At 49.2% G+C, this 20,381-nt stretch overlaps 1 protein-coding gene and 1 long non-coding RNA gene across 2 annotated transcripts in view; both read right to left on the reverse strand.

Annotated features, from left to right (window-relative positions):
* The window catches only part of GNPTG (N-acetylglucosamine-1-phosphate transferase subunit gamma), a 37,259-nt gene that overhangs the window by 14,536 nt on the left and 2,342 nt on the right, over positions 1–20,381 (reverse strand). The window lies entirely within an intron of this gene.
* On the reverse strand, positions 8,999–19,546 carry LOC309854503. Its single transcript, XR_014306256.1, has 3 exons — positions 15,190–19,546; positions 11,328–13,975; positions 8,999–11,102 (listed from the first exon to the last, which is right to left on the reverse strand). It is a non-coding gene; the product is annotated as an uncharacterized lncRNA (long non-coding RNA).

The following is a 20,381-nucleotide window of genomic DNA, read 5'->3' on the forward strand; positions in this document are numbered from 1 at the left end:
GAAGGAGTACTTTTGCTGCAATCTCAGATTCCTATTGCCCAATTAATTAATTATTATGCTGGAAACCAATAATCCAGTGGTAAAGGGAAAGCGAGGAACCAGAAGCTTTGGCTCTACTGATGTTTGTTGGTTTCATTTAATTTCTGTGGACAAACCTTATTTGACCTTACTCATTCAGGGTCGAGCCTTTTCAGGATTGGTGGACACTGGAGCACATGTTTCAGTAATTACCTCCCAGCATTGGCCTAAAAACTGGCCTCTTGTAGATTCAGATACTTCTATGAGAGGTGTAGGACAAGCCTATGCTCCTAAGTGCTAATTTTTTAAATTGGTCCACTGCTGAAGGTCATCAAGGAGTATTCCAACCATTTGTGCTACAAATCCATCTTAATTTATGGGGACGTGATGTCTTAACAGATACGGGTGTTTCTTTAACAACAGCTCCTACCCCAGATCTAAGCAACATTCAGTTGCAATGGCCCTTATGGAAAAAATGGGATCTATTTCAAGTAAGGACTTAAGAGAAGACTTCCAGGGAAATCCCCATCTGCTTCATTTACAATCGCAACCTTCAGAAGCAGAGTCGGGTTTTCTTCAGGGCCACTGAACTCCCCCCTGCTCTGCCTATTGAGTGGAAATCTAATGCCCTGTATGGGTGGATCAGTGGCCTTTATCTTCAGAAAAGCTGGCAGCAGCGGCTACTCTGATAGCAGAGCAGCTGCTTTGGGGTCATTTAAAGGAGTCCTGTAGCCCTTGGAATACTCCTATATTTGTGATAAAGAAGTTAGGAAACCGGAGATTGTTACAGGATCTGAGAGCTATGAATGCTACCATGAAACCTATGGGAGCCCTTCAGCCTGGTTTGCCTACACCGTCAGCTATTCCTCTTCTATACACATTGATAATATTAGATCTGAAAGATTGCTTTTTTACTATTCCTCTAGCCCCTCAGGATTGTGAACGGTTCACTTTTACTATTCCTAATACTGACCATAAGGAGCCTGCTAAGCGATAGCTCCTGAAAAGGTACAGAAGATGGAACCGTTTGCATATTTAGGTTACATCATTGGGAATAAAAGAATTCGCCCTCAAAAGATTTCTTTAAGAACACAATCTTTAGGGCCCCACTTCGGGCTCTCTGCTCGGCAGGGGGCCTGCTTCCTCCTCTCTGCCTCCTGCCTGTGTCTCTGCCTACTTCTGATCTCTGTCTGTCAAATAAATAAATAAAATCTTAAAAAAAAAAAACCAAAACCACAATCTCACAATCTTTATGTACTTAAATGATTTTCAAAAATTATTGGGAGATACTAACTGGATTAGGCCTTTTCTGCATTTAACAGCTGATGATATGAAGCCTTTATTTGATATTCTAAAGGGAGACAGTTCTCCTTCCTCCCCTCAAACCTTAACTGAGAGCGTTAAGACAGCATTGCAATTAGTCAATGATAAATTGTCACAAGTGCAACTTTGTCAGTATGATCCTACCATACCGATATGTCTGATATTGTTAATGCCATCAAAATTACCCTTGGCAGGGGCGCCTGGGTGGCTCAGTGGGTTAAGCCGCTGCCTTCAGCTCAGGTCATGATCTCAGGGTCCTGGGATGGAGTCCCGCATGGGGCTCTCTGCTTGGCAGGGAGCCTGCTTCCTCCTCTCTCTCTCTGCCTGCCTCTCCAACTACTTGTGATTTCTGTCAAATAAATAAATAAAATCTTAAAAAAAAAAATACCCTTGGCAGTGATATGGCAAAATCAGGGACCTTTGGAATGGATTCATTTAGCCTTACATCAATTGCATATTATTACCGGACAGGTAGAATTGTTAACTCAATTACTAAGGGTCGCCAGCGAATTGTTCATGTCACTGGTAAAGAACCTGATTTTTTTATTTTACCAATGTTAACTATTGATTGTGTGCAGACTTTATTCAAATTTAACCTTGACTGGCAGATAGCTCTTTGGAATTACCCAGGACAATTTTGATATCATTTACCGGCGGATAAATTATTACATTTCTTTTCTACCGTTTCTATTGTAGTAAATGATCCCATTCAGACAAGTCCCCTTGCTTCTGCTATTAATGTTTTTATAGATGCTGATAAAAGAGGATATATTGGCATTTATAAATCTTCTCATTCGGGTCATGAGTCTTTTCGAGCATTTCATTTTTATCTATTATTTTTATTTATTTATTTATTTGACAGACAGAGATCATAAGTAGGCAGAGAGGCAGGCAGAGAGAGAGAGGAAGGGAAGCAGGCTCCCCGCAGAGCAGAGAGCCCGATGCGGGGCTCCATCCCAGCATCCCGGGATCATGACCTGAGCCGAAGGCAGAGGCTTTAACCCACTGAGCCACCCAGGTGCCCCTTTTCGAGCATTTTATGCCACTAAGTCTGTACAGAGAGCTAAATTGAAGTAGTACATTTAGCCCTGGAGAAATTTCCTGAACCATGTAACTTATACAGTGATAGTCACTACGTAGCACATGCTGTTCTGTTGTTACCAACTGCTTATATTCTTACTAAAGATAAGGAACTTTTTCATCTCTTTACAAGTACTCAATGTCTGTTGCAAAAAAGAGCTAATCCTATTTATATCGCTCATATTCCAGCACATACTAATTTACCTGGACCTTTAACTGAGGATAATGCTATTGCAGATGCGTTAACTCATATACAATTGGTGTTAACCACTAAGTTTGAGGGAGCCGCTCAAAGTCATGCTCATTTTCATCAAAACACAGCAGCTTTACGTAAACAATTTCGGGTAACTAGAGAAGAAGCTCGACAAATAGTTAAGAGCTGCTCCACTTGCCTTACTCATCTTCCCCAGCCAACTTACGCTGTGAGTCCTCGAGGCTTAATGCCTAATCATTTGTGGCAAATGGATGTAACTATTTTAACCCCTTTTGGAAGACTTAAGTATCTCCATGTTTCTATTGATACCTTTTCTGGATTTTTACATGCTACAGCACACTGTGGGAATGCTTTACTGATGTTCAAAATCATTTGCTTTCAGCATTTGCAACTTTGGGCACCAAAAAAGCAATAAAGATAGATAATGGGACTGCCTATACATCTCAAGCTTTTCAAACCTTTTTTGTGCTATTTTCGAAATAGCACACTCTACAGACATCCCATATAATTCTCAGGGTCAAGCCACTGAATGCGCAAATAGTACCCTTAAATCCTATCTTAAAAAATCAAGAGAGGGAGATACTACAGGAAAAGTGAAATATTCCCCACATACGCATTTAATTTTATATTTTAAAATATTTTGAATGTCGACGATACCAGTCGGACAGCGGCTGAGCGCTTCTGACATCCTGATTTTTCTCCACTTCCATATGCCCGGTGGAAAGATCCCTTGACTGGAGTATGGAAGGGTCCTGACCCTGTCCTCCGCAGAGGAGGTTGGTTTGTATTTTTCCACAGGATGAGGACACCCCACAACGGCTCCCAGAAAGCTGGAGCCGACTTCTTGCCGCTATGCCAGAAAATAGCAACGATGGCTCCGGATCAAAGGAGTCAGAGAAGGCGAAGGCAAAGGAGACGCCTTCCTACCCCTCTCTCGAGTGGGGCAGATGAGATCTTATAATTCAAACCATGAACCTGCTTAAACAGGCCCGGCCCAATGAGGCCATTCTGGCTGTCTTATAGGCTTTATTGACTTTAGTTAATATGCCTGAGGTTCAAGCCACTCATTCCTGGGCTTAACTTACCTGACCCTCCATCGGTGCATCCGATTACTTGGGATGATCCCATGCCCCGAATTCATACTAATATCCCAGAACATTGTGGAGGTATTGCCACAGAGGGAATGGAGCATGCCAAACATTGTATGAATTGGTCTGGAATTTTGGCACAAGTCCCTATTTGTTTTCAAGCTCCCTCTCATGAGCAAATTTTAATGAATGACTGTATGATGATTGAACAAGCCCTCCATATAGTGCTCTCTTAAAGTAATTCCACAAACGGGGGCCATTGTCAGGCATATGGAGGAATGGAATGTTTATGAGATTGTTGGAGAGGAAAACCCTACTTTTAGAGAGTTAGGTATGCGCCCCCAGGGGTATTTACCTTGTCCCGGGAGTCTTAATTTTTCTGTTCCAGGCCCCATTTGGAAGGAATATGTGCAAGAAGTGCCGCAGACTATGTCTCCACCAGGCGTTCCTGGATTCGCTATTACTGACTGGTCTAAGGCATCTAGAGTTCAGACTGAAAAATCCTTTGTTCATCTTTCCAGAGACTCTCAAAAAGGTCATCTGCGTTTTCATAACACACTTCCAGCAGAACTCTTTGCTACAGAAGAAAGGATTCATCCTGAGCTGTGGAAGCTGGTAGCTGCCTTGGGCCCCACTACACGCAGAGTAGGAGACAACACTCTGGGTAGAGCTTGTGTTCCCCGCCCGATTTGTTAATTTTGGGCCCTGGTACAATTTCATCTTCGGTGTTTAAGGGGCCAAAAGGAGAATACCTCACGTATAACATAGAGTGTAATGAATGTGTATTAACTAATTATATACCTATTTCTTTCTCTGTTTTAAAAGGACGCCCCATTATATTTTTAGTAATGCAACCTCCATATGTACTTCTCCTGGTGGATATAGAGGATCCCTGGTATATGCCAATTATGGGTATCAGCTAGCAGTAGGACTGCAAGCACAGGTGAAAAGAGTGAAGTGTTTCATAGGGTTACTTATTGCTGGGATAACTGTATTTAATTGCTACAGCTACTGTCTCTACAATGGCTCTTTCGCAAACTGTACAAACTGCTACACATGTGAATTCTTTAGCTTTCTTTCATGCTTTGGCTACTCAGGAGCATATAGACCAAAAAATTTTAAGCCGGTTGGAAGGATTGGAAGAAGCAGTAGAATTTTTGGGGGGACAATTACCGGTGTTAAGAACTCAAAGGTCTTTAGTATGTCATGGAGAATTTCAACATGCTTGTGTCACTCCTTTGAAAGCCTTGAATTATTCTTGGGATGCTGTTAAACATCATTTGCAAGGAATATGGTTTCATAGTAATGTAAGTCTGAATCTTGCAGAGCTGCAAAAGGAAATTGCTAATATAGGACATTCACAATAGATGTACAAAATCCTGCTACCATAGTATCAGATTTTGGATGGACTGATGGGTTTAATCCTGGAAATATGAAATATTCCTTCTGGATTTTTATTATATTCATTGTCTTGGCTATACTGATTATAGGATGGGGAGTTTCTTTGTTTCGTATAGGACAACAACGACTACATACTCAGGCGCAAATTCATATGCTTGCTTTATTTAAAAAAGAAGGGAGAGATGTTGGAGGCCAGGGCACGGCTGGAGTCGAGGACCAAACCAGGCCCTGACTTGTGTCTCCTTCAAAGTCCGGACACCTTGACGAGGTTAAGGATGGGAAAGTTGAGTGCACTGAGAAAGGGTCTGTGCTATGTGTCGTGCCTCGCCTACGTGACTTCCCACACACTATCCCGGCAGTAGGGAACAATGTGGCCAGAGTCCTGAGTTCTTAGTTAATCCTCATTCTGTACCTCCCAGGATCCACTCCCTGATCCACTCCCTGTCTGACTGTCTTGCTAATGGCTTTAGCCGAAACTACCTGGGCTCACGAGGTTTGCTTGTAGTTCATGTAAACTTGTTATAGGAACTTGCGGTCATCTGACTAGGTACTGATGTAATGCTCCTCCTATTCTGGTTTGCCTTATAAATGCTTGTAAGACGTGGAATAAATTTGGCACTGTTGGACATCCTCTTCAGTGTCCCTCCTGCCCCCATCACTTTGTCTCTTAACTTTTTTTCATCATCCTCTTAGCCCCCACGGTTACCCCGGTCGATTCGGTTACCCCGGTCGATTCTTCACACTGGCCGTGACATAAGGGTCCACCCCTCACAGCCCCGGGGCAGCAGCTCTTCCTGCCCACAGGTCCTGTCCCCGTGTTTTAATAAACCACCATTCTGCACCAAAGACGTCTCAAGAATTCTTTCCTGCGGGGCGCCTGGGTGGCTCAGTGGGTTAAAGCCTCTGCCTTCAGCTCAGGTCATGATCCCAGGGTCATGGGATCAGCCCCGCATCGGGCTCTCTGCTCAGCAGGGAACCTGCTTTCCTTCCTCTCTCTCTGCCTGCCTCTCTGCCTACTTGTGATCTCTGTCAAGTAAATAAATAAAATCTTAAAAAAACAAAAAAATTCTTTCCTGGTCATCGGCTCCAAACCTCACCCACCAAACCTCATCTATGTCCTAAGACTTAATCATTCGGTGCCCGAATGTGGGGCTGTGAGTCTTTACATCGGATTCTGAGTTTCGGGGCAAAATCGGCGAGTGCTTTGTCTCCTCTTCCTTTAGTCTCATTTCAGAGGCTCTTCAAGGAGGGCGGTCTTACTGGAACACTTGCATGTCGACTGCTCAGGCTGGAGTTCTTTAGCCTGTGGCTGCTTCAGGGGGAGGAGAATGCCTGCCTTTTGGCTGGAAGTCAGTACCCCAGCCAGAATGGTAACGAGACCCAGAACTGGATGCCCTCTCTCCGTTCCTGTCTTGGGCACGGGACAGCCGCCTCAGTCACCAGTACAGCTGCCAACCTTAGGAGTCCATGTGAGGTTTCCTCTTGACTGATCTAATGTGATCCCCTCCACATCCCTGGTCTAGTGCTTCTGGCCACGGGACCTCCACTGGGAGCCGGCGAAACCAGTACCCGACTGAATTAAAACCCAACCGGACCGTTTCCTAGGGAAGTTGGCTGTAAGGACTATGTGTACTGGAATGTCACTTAGACCGTGATGGACTTCAGTCTTTACTGTTTCTTTTCAGTGTCCTCTACTAATCACTTAAAGCTATAAAATTGGGTAATTTCCCCTTGCCAAACTTTTCTAGTATTTTCCATGGGTTAAAATGGCAAGACAGAGGTGCCTGGAGGGCTCAGTCTGGTTGAGACTCTGCCTTCCACTCAGATCATGATCTCAGGATCCTGGGATTAAGCCCTCTGCTCAGCAGGGAGCCTGCTTCCACCTCTCTCTGCCTGCCTCTCTGCCTGCTTGTGATCTCTGTCTCTGTCAAATTAAAAAATAAAATCTTTTTTTTTTTTTTTTTAAAGATTTTATTTTTATTTATTTGACAGACAAAGATCACAAGTAGGCAGAGAGGCAGGCAGAGAGAGAGGAGGAAGCAGGCTCCCTGGCTGAGCAGAGAGCCCGATGCGGGGCTCGATCCCAGGACCCCGGGATCATGACCTGAGCCGAAAGCAGAGGCTTTAACCCACTGAGCCACCCAGGCGCCCCAAATCTTTTTTTTTTTTAATGGCAAAACAGGGACGCCTGGGTGGCTCAGTTGGTTAAGCAGCTGCCTTCGGCTTAGGTCATGATCCCAGCGTCCTGGGATTGAGTCCTGCATTGGCCTCCTTGCTTGGCAGGGAGTCTGCTTCTCCCTCTGCTTCTGCCTGCCATTCTGTCTGTCTGTGCTTGCTCGCTCTCCCTCTCTCTCTGATAAATAAATAAAATCTTAAAAAAAAAAAAAAAGGCAACACAGCATGCAACCTGCAGGAGAGATGATGGCACAGTGCGGCATGGTGTTTCAGTCCATTCACCAGGCACCCATCGGCAGCCCAGGACGCAATGGGGGAGGGGAAGGGCGCCGGCACCCCTCCGGGGCCATCTATGGCAGGAACGCCTTCCTGGAAGGCAGGCTTGTGCTCAGGAGTGATGTCTTGTGTGAGGGATGCCTCCGGTCGCTTTTGACACCTGGAACGTCGACGCATCCTGAATGGCACGCCGCCCGGGAGTCCCCCCCGACCCGACTGTGATAATGGACCCGGGAGTCGGGGGGTTGTGATAATGGACCTTCTCACTTTTCTAGGAACATGGGATTCTCTAATTCTGCTCCCACGGATTCTCCTTTGGGGCGCCTTCTGACCCACTGGAAACAATCTGGATTGCAAGATTTGAGGGAAAAAAGAATGGTTGTCTTCTGTAACACTGAATGGCCTCAGTACTCCCCAGGAGACGCGGAGAAGTGGCCCCTACGTGGGACATTAAGTTTCACTCAATCTCTCAGACCTCTTTTGTGAGGAAAAGGGTAACTGGACTGAAGTCCCATACATCCAAGCCTTTATGACCCTAGATCGAGGTCCGGGCCTGCGGGCCTCTTGTACAGCGGGTCACCCTCAGCCCGGCTAACAGAACCCCCCGGCCATTTACAGTCTGGATGGTGACTGTCTACATAGGCCGATTCCGCTCGACAAAGCCGGGATGCTGGAGAAATGGCTGGCCAGCCCGAAGAGAGAGGTCACTGGCGCTGCTGCTCTCCTTCCTCCTTCCAAACCCCAAGACCCCTCTGCCCCCAGCCCCGCTGGAGAGACCAGGAGCGGGACTCCCGGCCTCCAGGAGCTCCGGCGGGTGGTGGGGTGCGTCCTCCTAGGGAAGGTGCTCGTGGAGAAGTGGCACAATGAGGAGCCACATCCCATCCTCCACGGCAGACCTGGCTCAGGACGACATTCTGCAATCCTCCTCACTCTACTAAAGGCTCCGAGAAGTACCTATTACGTTCGGGGGCACCTAGAAGGATGTATTTATCATTTTAACTCGCCGTCGCTCCCCTGAGAAGAAACGAGTCTGGGAGGCAGCACAGGGGTGGGCTGATGAGTGGCCGTGAGAGATTGGGGTCTCTGCCGGCTGGGGTGCCGCTGGCCCTCGTGCTGGAGCACACGAACTATTGGGAGGAGAGTCTGGGCAGAGAAAAACGAGGCCTCATGATCGCTTGTTTAACAGAAGGAATGGAAAAGGGTTTCCTAACTCTGTGAACTTGGATCACGCTCAGGCGGTCCCACGAGGAGCTGCTGGAATTCCCACTCTGCTTCATGGACAACGGGCCGCTGCGGCCGCAGACACACCCGCTCGCACCCCGGCCCACCTGAGGCAGTGACCGGACTAAACACGTGTTTTATAGGCCAGTCGGCACCTGACATCTGTTGAAAATTAACTAAATATGGCTTTAGGCCCTCAAACTCCCATCCAGCGCCTACTAGAGGCAGCAACCGAAATCTTTAATATCAGAGACACGGCCTTAAGGCAAGAAAAGCACAGCAGGGCTGAACCTCAGCGTAAGGTACAGGAGCCAACAGCGGCGGCCGCCCCTGCGGGCAGCATCAGACTCACCAGGGGCAAAAGAAAAGTCCAGTATCAGATGAAGAACTAGTGAGACCCTGCTATATGCGTGGCCAGACGGCACATGGGAGCAAAGACGGTGTGAACACACGCCCTCCACCAGGGCCATGAGCAGTCTGTAAAGAAACAGGATACTGGAAGAGAGACCGTCCTTCTCTCCAGAGAGAGGGAGACAGGACTCACTTCCCCGCCCGAGAGCCGGAGCTGGAGCAGCTGGCAGGATGGGGCCCTGCGGCTGGTCCAGCTCCCTCTGCCATCAAGACGACCGAGCCCCGGGTCACCCTGGACGTGGGAGGTGAGTGACTAGTTTTCTTACAGATGCAGGAGCCACGGGCTCTGGCCCTCCTCAGCACTCTGGCCCCACCCGTCCTTCTAACCTTACAGCTGCTGGCACAGGAGGAGAAACTGAGACATGCCACCAGACAGTGCCTGGAACCTGCAGGCACAAGAACCTTGGCTGGTCGCTCAGGTTTTCTGGTCCTTCCGTCGGGTGCCACCCATCACGGGACGAGACTTCATGGATAAACTGGTGGCCGATGCGCTCTTCCTACAGAGGACGACAGCTTGTTTCTCTAATGTCTGGAGAGCTCAGGCTATACCCTACTACCCCAACTCCCAGTGTCTGGAAGGAAGTAAGCCCACAGGTCTGGGACTGGAATACCCCAGGACGGGCTCTCACAGCCCAGCCTGCCAAGGCGGTCCTGAAGGACCCAACCCGCACGCGTCATAAAACCAAAACCCCTCAAACCCGAGGCCAAAGCTGGCTTACAACTGCTTACTGGTAAGTTTCTCAGACTTGGCATTTTAAAGCCTTGTCAGTCTCCCAGTTTCACCGGTAAAAAAGCCAAATGGGGACTACTGGATGGTCCAAGACCTGAGAGCTGTGAATGTGGCAGTAACGGCTGTCCATGCCGGTGTGCTGAGTCCGGACACTGCTCTCGCCACGTCCCTGGTGGTGCCGACTGGGTTACGGGATGTGACTCAGAAGACGCCTGGTTTTGCATCCCACTAAGGGAGGAGACGCAGCCGCTGTCTGCCTTTGCGTGGACCTCACCTTCAAGGCCACAGTCCGCTCAATTAACCTGGACGGCCTTGCCACAGGGATGCAGAAACAGTCCTCACCTACTCGGAGCCGCACTCAGCAAAGATCTCAGTGAAATGCCCTCGTCTGAAGGGACAGTGATTCAACATGCCGACGGCACTCTGACCTGCGGTCCCACAGAGGAGACCACTGATAAAGATTCTATAACCTTACTTAATTTCTTGGTAGAAAGAGGGTATCGTGCATCCCCTATAAAGGCACAAATATCTCTACAAAAGGTGCACTATTTAGGGCATGAACTAACACACCAGGTCACCCTGTTCTAGCCACTGACAGAAAAAGGGCCATGCCGGAACTTGAGCCTCCGACTAAAGAAGAACCACACGTGCTTTTCTAGGCATGGCAGGTTCCGCCACGTGTGCATCCAGGCTTGGACTCTTAGCCAAACCCCTGCATGACCCACTAACGGCCCCGATGAGGAACCCTTGCTCCGGACTGAAGCTCAGCACGCAGCCGTTCAAACGTTACAAGCCCAACTCCCATCAGTTCCAGCTCTGGCGTTCCCAAGTTGGGGAAAACCTTTCACTCTGTATGTAGAAAAGCAGAGCCGAGCCCTGGGAGCTCTCATGCAAAAAGGCAATGAAGCAAGGCCAGCAGGAGGTTTTTCAGAGTCACGTGACAGTGGAGCCAAGTGTGGCCAGATTGTCTCTGCACGGCGGCTGCCACGGCCCTCCTGGCAGAAGAGGCCTCAAAGCTCAGAGCGGGACAGTCCCTGATGACTGTCAGGGACTCCGCAACAGGTCCGGAGTGTCTCAGAGATCGAGGGCCACCAATGGGTGGCGGGAGACCGCCTTCCTAAACATCAGGCTATGCTTTCGGATACACCTGAAGGAACACTCACAACTTGTTGAGCTTTTTTTTTTTTTTTTTTTTTTAAGATTTTATTTATTTATTTGACAGAGAGAAATCACAAGTAGATGGAGAGGCAGGCAGAGAGAGAGAGAGAGAGAGGGAAGCAGGCTCCCTGCCGAGCAGAGAGCCCAATGCGGGACTTGATCCCAGGACCCTGAGATCATGACCTGAGCTGAAGGCAGCAGCTCAACCCACTGAGCCACCCAGGCGCCCCACAACTTGTTGAGCTTTAAACCCAGCTTCTCCGATGCCTGCACCTGACCGTCATACTTCTACGGAACACAGCTGCTCAGAGGTCACTGGTTTTGTCCATGCTAGTGGGCCAGAGTGAAAAGAATTCCCCATTGAAAGTGCAGATGGTGAATGGCCTACTGGCGGCAGCAGCTTCGCGGATGAGGGAGAAAGAAAGGCTTCGTATGCCACAGTTTGTCTGATTAAAGCTTCTGGGGCAAAACACTTTTTAATAAATACTTCTGCGCAGGGGCGCCGGGGCAGCTCAGTGGGTTGAGCCTCTGCCTTCAGCTCAGGTCATGGTTCCAGGGTCCTGGGATCGAGCCCCGCATCGGGCTCTCTGCTCAGCGGGGAGCTTGCTTCCTCCTCTCTGTCAAATGGATAAATGGAATCTTTAAAAAAAAAAAAAAAAACTTTTGCCAGGGGCGCCTGGGTGGCTCAGTGGGTTGAGCCTCTGCCTTCAGCTCAGGTCATGGTTCCAGGGTCCTGGGATCGAGCCCCACATCGGGCTCTCTGCTCGGCAGGGAGCCTGCTTCCTCCTCTCTCTCTGCCTGCCTCTCTGCCTGCTTGTGATCTCTCTCAATAAATAAATAAAATCTTTAAAAAAAAAACAACAAACAAACAACTTTTGCCAAAAAGGCTGAAATAACAGCGCTCACCCGTGCTCCTCAACTGGTGAAAGGTTTAAAAATCAACACTTACAGACTCCAAATATGCCCTCCCAGCATGACATGCCCGTGGAGCTATCGGGAAGGAAAGGGGATCACTATTAAGCTGTGACTCCCCAGTCAAATACGGGCCCGAAATCATGACCCTTTTTTTTTTTAAAGATTTTATTTATTTATTTGAGAGATCACAAGTAGGCAGAGAAAGGGGGAAGCAGGCTCCCCGCTGAGCAGAGAGCCCAATGCGGGGCTCGATCCCAGGACCCTGGGATCACGACCTGAGCCGAAGGCAGAGGCTTTAACCCACTGAGCCACCCAGGCGCCCCAATCATGACCCTTCTTAAGGCTGTACCCCTGCCCAAGGACTGAGCCATGATTCACCTCAGAGGACATCGAAAGGATATGATCTTAGAATCTTAAGGCAACAACTTAGCAGACCGTGCAGTCAAATAGGCAGCAAAGGATAAAGAGATGTTCAGCCTTCTGCTAGCATGAACTCCGACAGCGTCCGTAACTCCAGTCTATCCAGACCAAGAGACTCATGCAGCTCAGGAGCGAGGATGTATTACAAACACACAAAACAGACTTGTTAACGATGAGGGAAAATCTCTATACCCAAAAATAGTCAATGGAAGGTAATCCAGGGCCCACACCAGGCTACTACTCACTTGGGCAAAGATGCTTTAAGACATTTAATTAAAAATCTATTTGGGGGCACCTCGGTGGCTCAGTGGGTTAAAGCCTCTGCCTTTGGCTCGGGTCATGATCTCAGGGTCCTGGGATCCAGCCCTGCATCGGGCTCTCTGCTCAGCGGGGAGTCTGCTTCCCCCCACCTCCCCGCCTGCCTCTCTGCCTACTTGTGATCTCTGTCGAATAAATAAAATCTTTAAAAATAAATAAATAAATAAAAATACATTTGATGGAGTAAACCTAAAAGCCGCGATAAAACATGTCTGCCGATCCTGTGTTGTCTGTGCCCAGGTAAATCCGGGAGGCGCAGCTCGACCTCCTGCTCTCTTAAGACCAGCCCGAAGGCATAGATCCTCTCCAGGAGAGGACTGGCAACCTGATTTCACACAAAGGTCACCTTGCAAAGACTCCAGGTTTCTATTAGTGTTGCTGATACCTTCACTGGATGGTCGAGGCCTTTCCCGGGGTCACTGAAGAGCTGTAGAGGTAACTAAGATGCTATTGTGGGACATTATTCCTAGATTCGGCCTTCCCCGATCTCTCCGGAGTGACAACCGTCCTTTTTTTACTGCTCAAATAACTCAACAAACAGCCCAAGCATTAAAAATTAAATAATTCCCGCATTCAGGCTGCATCCACGATCCTCCAGGAAGTAGAAAAGGCTGATCAAACTCTAAAATGCCACCTTGCTAAACTCAGTCTAGAAACCCAGGAAAATCGGGTCACTCTCTTGCTATCAGGACCTCTCAGTGTAAGGACTGCTTTGAAACAACCTCGGGGACTCAGCCCTTTCTCAGCCATTTCTCTCTGCAGATCTGTTATTACATGAAGATTCTAATATTTACTGATTTACTCACTGGAAGCTGGCTTACTTCATGAGTTACTCCACATATCTACTAATCATTTACTCCCCAAACCTGACTTAACTACAACTGAAAACCCACCCCGTGCGAGTCCCAGAAGCAAGTCTTATTGAGAAAACTGGAAGTTGGCGAGAACAGCAAACCTACATCGAAAACGGAAAGGTCCTACCAGGTATCCATGTACTCCCGCTGTGGTAAAGCAGGAAGGCCGCGCTCCACGGGCTCGGGTACCTAGAATAAAGGCTGCTCCTCCGGCACGGGAGCCCGGTGAGCAGACCGCGGGCTTTCTTTCTCCTGCGAACGTGTACAAGAATGCTCTTCAATGAAAATGAAGGCTGTGTTTCTTCTCTTTATGTTCCTCTCGCCTGTCCTGACTGACAGCTCCTTTCTATAGCGGGCACAGCAATACGCTGAGCTGTGAAATGAAACGAGGCACTGGGCATGGGGAATGCCCATGCCGTGGCCAGTATGTCGGGGCTACCCTGGTGGGTTTCCCCTTCGCAGCGCACAGACTGGCACCCTCTACATGACTGTGTTTCAGAAACAATATGAGGGGACAGTGCTTGTCGGAATAAAGCTGTCACTAATCAACAAGTTCCTTCCTGGCCCACAGTTGGTAAGACACCAGGACGTAATCAAACCTTCTCATATCCTCAAACTATTAAAGTCCTAACTGGGTGCCTGGGTGGCTCAGTGGGTTAAGCCGCTGCCTTCGGCTCAGGTCATGATCTCAGGGTCCTGGGATCGAGTCCCACATCGGGCTCTCTGCTCAGCAGGGAGTCTGCTTCCTCCTCTCTCTCTCTGCCTACTTGTGATTTCTCTCTGTCAAATAAGTTAATTAAATCTTTAAAAAAAAATAAATAAAGTCCTAACTGACCTCACAAACCCACCAATTAACCCCCACCAACCAGGGCCACAGCTATAAACCCCTACCGGTCGCGGTCCCGAGCAGGGCGTGCATCAAACCTGGGGTACTTACTGGTGGCTCACAGCCACTACGGGACAGCTCAGTGACAAGGCAGTTTTATGCTGGGAGCAAAGACATCCTACACATGATACTTGTACAAGTAACACACGATGCCTGGGATGGCCAGCATTAGAAGCGTGTCCCCACGTAACAGCGCTCCTAGCCACCACCTGGTTTGCCACTGACCGGGTAAGGAGACCCGGCATCACATGGCCAGTGCCAAACGGAACCCACTGGATACGTGAACCACCTGGGGCCCCGGCTTCCGGCAAGGTGGGCACAGGCCGCTGCGCCTTAGGGTTTGCCCGGAGTCACGGACGCATTACCAAAACCCCCACTACCGCAGCGAATCTCCCCAATTTAAAGCCAAGAGGGACACGATGTTTCTAAATGGTATCATCACTTCCCATCCGTTTCTGCTCCCTCCGCAGGCCAGAGGTGGTATCTGGCAGGGAAAAGCCCTTCGTAACTACCCCGTGAAGGTGCTCAGTGGGTCACTGAACGCCATCTCCCTTCCTGGTATCGAAGAGACACAGGCGCGGCAGTCCTGCAGGACAGGACCTCTCGTGTCTGAACGGCCGCGCAGGGCAGCACAGACGCCATCGTCAGGGCGGGATGCTGTGCGTACCCCCCAGATCACCACGGAATGGCACAGGACTCACGAGAGACACGAATGCCCAGACGGAGGCTCTACAGGAGCCTTCTCTCTCTCTCAGGCATCGGTTAAGTTCTGGTTTGAAGGAGGACTACCATCGGCAATTAACGATCTCCTCTGCGGACTTCTCGTTCTTACAGCCTTGCTAATCCTAATGTGTCGCCTTCTTCAGTGTTTCTCCACTTGGGCTGAGACTCCGCGGCGGCAACGGCTTCCCGATGACAGACGATCCTGAACCACACACAGACACCTCTTCGCTGCCAGCGCAGGACTCAGTTGCCTCTGTCTTTCGTCGCTCGCCCGCACACTCCTCAACTGAGCGGTGCTGACCGCGGGCAGGGACAGCTCTACACCTCTCTTCAGCAGGAAAAAGTTACGGAAAATGAGATCTTCTGCCCTCAACAACCTCAAAAGGTTAAGGGTCAAAACTGTTCAGAGGGGAATGATGATGTGGGAAACAAGGCAGAAGAAAGATTACTGAATTCCCTTACCCATTGACAGGCCCTAGAAGCAGGCAGCGTGGCATCCTCTAGGGATTCAACTGCCTCCCTCTTAAGACTCTGCTAAGGGCAAAGGGCAATCCTCGTCTGACCGACCCCTACCTCCAACCAGGATCCTGAAGCCTGCTTTACCAACTCCTTATGAAACGATCTCTGAACCGCCCAGGACAGTGCTGACAGACGTTTCCAACCATATGGCCCACTGACACACAGCTAACGGGTCTCACAACACAGGTTTTATTACTGTTAATGAATAATCTTTTTCCCAACAACAGCCAGCCCCTCAAGGCCCTGGAAACCTTGCTGCCAAAACTCCTTAGAGACTTAGGCCATCCCTGACCCCCTCCCAACTTGCAAGCATATAAGGGACTGCCCCTCACAGCCCCAGGGCAGCAGCTCTTCCTGCCCACGGGTCCTGTCCCCGTGCTTCAATAAACCACCATTCTGCACCAAAGATGTCTCAAGAATTCTTTCTTGGTCATCGGCTCCAGACCTCAGCCACCAAACCTCACCTATGTTCTAAGACTTCATCACTTGGAGAGAACCTACATGTCGGTCAACAGAGGAATGGATAGAGAAGATGTGGTATATACATACAACGGAACACCACGCAGCCATCACAAGAAATGAAATCTTGCCATTTGCAACGAGGTGGATGGAACTAGAGGGTATTAAACTGAGTGAAGTAAGTCCATCAGAGAAAGACAACTATCATATGATCTCCCTGATATGAGGAATTTGAGAGCCAGGGTGGGGTGTGGGGGCGGGCAGGGAGGGGAATAAATGAAACAAGATACGACCAGGGAGGGAAACAAACCATAAGAGACTCTTAATCTCAGTAAACAAACTGAGGGCTGCCAGGGGGATGGGGGTAGGGACGGGGTGGCTGGGTGATGGACGTGGGGGAAGATACGTGCTATGGTGAGTGCTATGAGATGTGCCTGATGATTCACAGACCTGCACCCTGGGAGAAAATAATACATCATATGTTAAATTAAAAAATTAAAACAAAAAAGATAAAACAAACACAAAAATGAAAACAAAAAACCCACAAAGGAGCACAGCTGTGCCTATGTCAAGAACTCACTCCAGAAACACGAGCTATGCGAGCGCCCAGGCACTGTGACCCACGCCTGAGTGAAAAGGAAAACTCTGGCAGGTCCAGCCGCATACCACGTGGATGCTGAAAGCAGAAGAGAATATTAAAGCAGCTACTACAGGTGCTCAAGGGAGTAACGGGAAACAGGAACCGAGAGTCACAGCAGTCACGCAGAAAACAGAAAAGACTGAAATTCTGGAAATGAAAAGCAGGTCAAAAACAGCCATTTAAATGCATCAGTATATAAAACATGTACTTGTCACGGCTGAGGGGGGCCCACGGCAAGGTTAGAGGTTGGCTCCGCATTCAGGGACTCACGCTCGCGGCTGGATAAACCACCCAAGACACGGAACTCCCAACTGCCTCAACGGGTGCAGAAGAGCCTCTGCCAAAATCCGCCCCCCTGCACGCCGCAGAGCGTGGGCGGGCAGGCCCAGCCGGGAACCTCGTTCATCTTCCATGGCAACAGCGGACACCCCCACCGACAGAGGGGACGCCGGGCAAGGAGCATGGAGGGACTGACGCTGCTCGGAGGCACAGGTCAGGGCTGAGCGAGAGGCGGGAAAGACTAAGGACGGGAAAGAGAAAAACAAAAGGGCCTTTCCTCCAGCCAACAGGAATCCGGACTCTTAAGCTCCACAGGAACGAGTGAACAAAATTCAGAATGTGGGAAACAAATGGCCCAATTTTTTCAATAAAGAAGTTGTGAGCAAACAGGGGGCGGAGCTCTAGAACCGGACGCGCAGCGCATGAGGCCACGACACACAGAGAACACGGACTCGCACAAACCAGCTCCTGAACACGGGGGACCATCAGACACCCGAAGCACGGATGGATTTTTACCGAAGGAATGTGCTCATCTTTTCCTAAGTGTGACAAAAATAATATGGCTATGCCCTTAGGACGTCCACACAGAATGATTTATAGACGATCTGAGCTATGAGATCAGCCTCAGCAAGACGGCCTCAGCGGGACTGCGGTCTCCAAGGCCTTCCTGCCGCTCTCCCACACGCTCCCAAAAGGCCCTATCACAAAACTGTTCAAACTCAAACAAAAATCAGGCGCCTGGGGGGCGCCATCTGCTGAGCGTCTAACTCTTGATTTCGGCTCAGGTCACAATCTCAGGGTTGTGAGATTGAGCCCCATGTGGGGCTCCGGGCTCAGTGAGGGGTTTGCTCTGGATTCTCTCCCTCTGCCCCTCTTAGCTCCCCCAAACCCTGCTCGTGAGCTCTTTCTCTAAAATAAATACATCTTAGGCGCCTGGGTGGCTCAGTGGGTTAAGCTGCTGCCTTTGGCTCAGGTCATGATCTCAGGGTCCTGGGATCGAGTCCCGCATCGGGCTCTCTGCTCGGCAGGGAGCCTGCTTCCCTCTCTCTCTCTCTCTGCCTGCCTCTCCATCTACTTGTGATTTCTCTCTGTCAAATAAATAAATAAAATCTTTAAAAATAAAATAAAATAAAATAAATACATCTTAAAAACAAACAAACAAAAAACCACCTTAAAAACAAACAGTTTTAGGGGTGCCTGGCTGGCTCAAGTGGGTTAAAGCCTCTACCTTCAGCTCAGGTCATGATCTCAGGGTCCTGGGATCTGGCCCCGCCTCGGGCTCTCTGCTCAGTGGGAAGCCTGTTTCCTCCTCTCTGCCTGCCTCTGCCTATGTGTGATCTCTGTCTGTCAAATAAATAAATAAAATCTTAATAAATAAAAACGGTTCTAAAGTTCAGTGAAAATCCTAAGTGGAAAAAATGCACATCGGGCACTAGCAGTGAGCACAGGCATAAACATTTGCCCCAAGTGCTCATCAAAGTGATTAGTAGATGCAGATGTGGTCAGCCTTGTAGCCCAGAGCTCTGAGGTCCATCTCTGGTTGGATACACCCTAAAACGAACTCCAACACCACCCTCTCGTTTCATGGTTACTGGTACTACTATTATTATAAACCCAAAGCTATTTTATATAATTAACGGAGTAATTCGGTAGACGTACTTATGTAATTAAGGATCCTAGCTTTTCAATGTTAGAAAAAGATGGGGGAAAAAACCCCAGCCCTGCAGTACTACATTTCAGTTGGAAACTTAAAGTCACATGGGTCTTCCTTCATACACACACACACGCATGTGTATCCTTTTTCAAATAATGAGACAAGAAGCTGCAAAACTCCAGGTCCACGGTCCATGTACCATCACGCAGCCTCTCCCACCGCCTACACAGCTCTGCTTCATCACCTCGACTATGACACGGATATACACGCATGACACAATCAACTACGGGCCATACTCAGGCTCCAGTTTTATATGCACCAATAAGTAAGAGCAGTGATACACCAGCACGAGGACTCCCGGAAACACGAGGCCAGAAAGCAACCAGACATGGGGATCTGTGTGCTGGGGCGCCATGTAGCTGCAGGCCACGCACAGAGACCCGTCCACAGGGACAGACACCAGAAAAGGAGGAGGAGGATCTGGAAAGGAACACAGTCATTTTCTGGGTGACAGACCTGTTCTCCACCTTGTTTTGGGTAACCAGGACATGGACGTGAGCAACTGCCACACGTAAGCCCCATAAAAATAGTTTCAGTCTGAGCCAATAATGATCTTCAAAAAGAAAAAAGAAAGGAAGGGAGAGGAAGGGTCTTCCCTGTCAGTCAGCTAGGAGATGCAGAAGGCATGACAGCGGTAGAAAGCGGACACGCACTCTCCTCCTCCTATGGGGTACAGCGTGAGACTCCTGGGCACAGAGGTCGCTCCAAGCCCAGGGACAGCTCAAAGCCCACACACCAAGAGCACAGGCAGGGGCGCCTGGGTGGCTCAGTGGTTAAGCCGCTGCCTTCGGCTCAGGTCATGATCCCAGGGTCCTGGGATCGAGCCCCGCATCGGGCTCTCTGCTCGGCAGGGAGCCTGCTTCCTCCTCTCTCTCTCTGCCTGCCTCTCTGCCTACTTACGATCTCTGTCTGTCAAATAAATAAATAAAATCTTAAAAAAAAAAAAAAAAAAAAAAAAGAGCACAGGCAGAAGTCTGTGTCAACCCTGGAGAGACCCTGTCCACGCTGTGCCACAACCAAACCCTGACCTCCCACATGAGGCCACACGTGTCTTGCTAGGAAGGATCCGTGTCCAGGCTGCTGGACTTGACCACCTGACTGCAGTCAAGCTCCCCAGCTATCTTCCCACTCGCGGAGCACACACCAAAGGAAGGAGGACAAGGCAAACGACCTAAACCAGACCAATCCAGGAGGTCATTCTCTGAGACAAGTGACCCAGACTCCTCCAAACTCAAGATCATGAAAATCTTTTTTATTTTTATTGTTTTAAAACATTTTTGTTTATTTGACAGAAAAAGATCACAAGTAGGCAGACAGGCAGGCAGAAAGAGAGAGGGAAGCAGGCTCTCTGCTGAGTAGAGAGCCCAAAGAAGGACTCGATCCCAGGACTCTGGGACCTGACCCGAAGCCAGAGACCCAACCCACTGAGCCACCCAGGCACCCATGAAGGCCTTTTTTAAACGGAGGTACAGGGTAGAGGGACCTGTTCCAGATTTAAAATTAGACACCTGGGGCGCCTGGGTGGCTCAGTGGGTTAAGCCTCTGCGTTCAGCTCAGGT

The sequence above is a fragment of the Mustela nivalis genome, assembly GCF_964662115.1.
Source record: "Mustela nivalis genome assembly, chromosome: 19".
NCBI lineage: Eukaryota > Metazoa > Chordata > Mammalia > Carnivora > Mustelidae > Mustela > Mustela nivalis.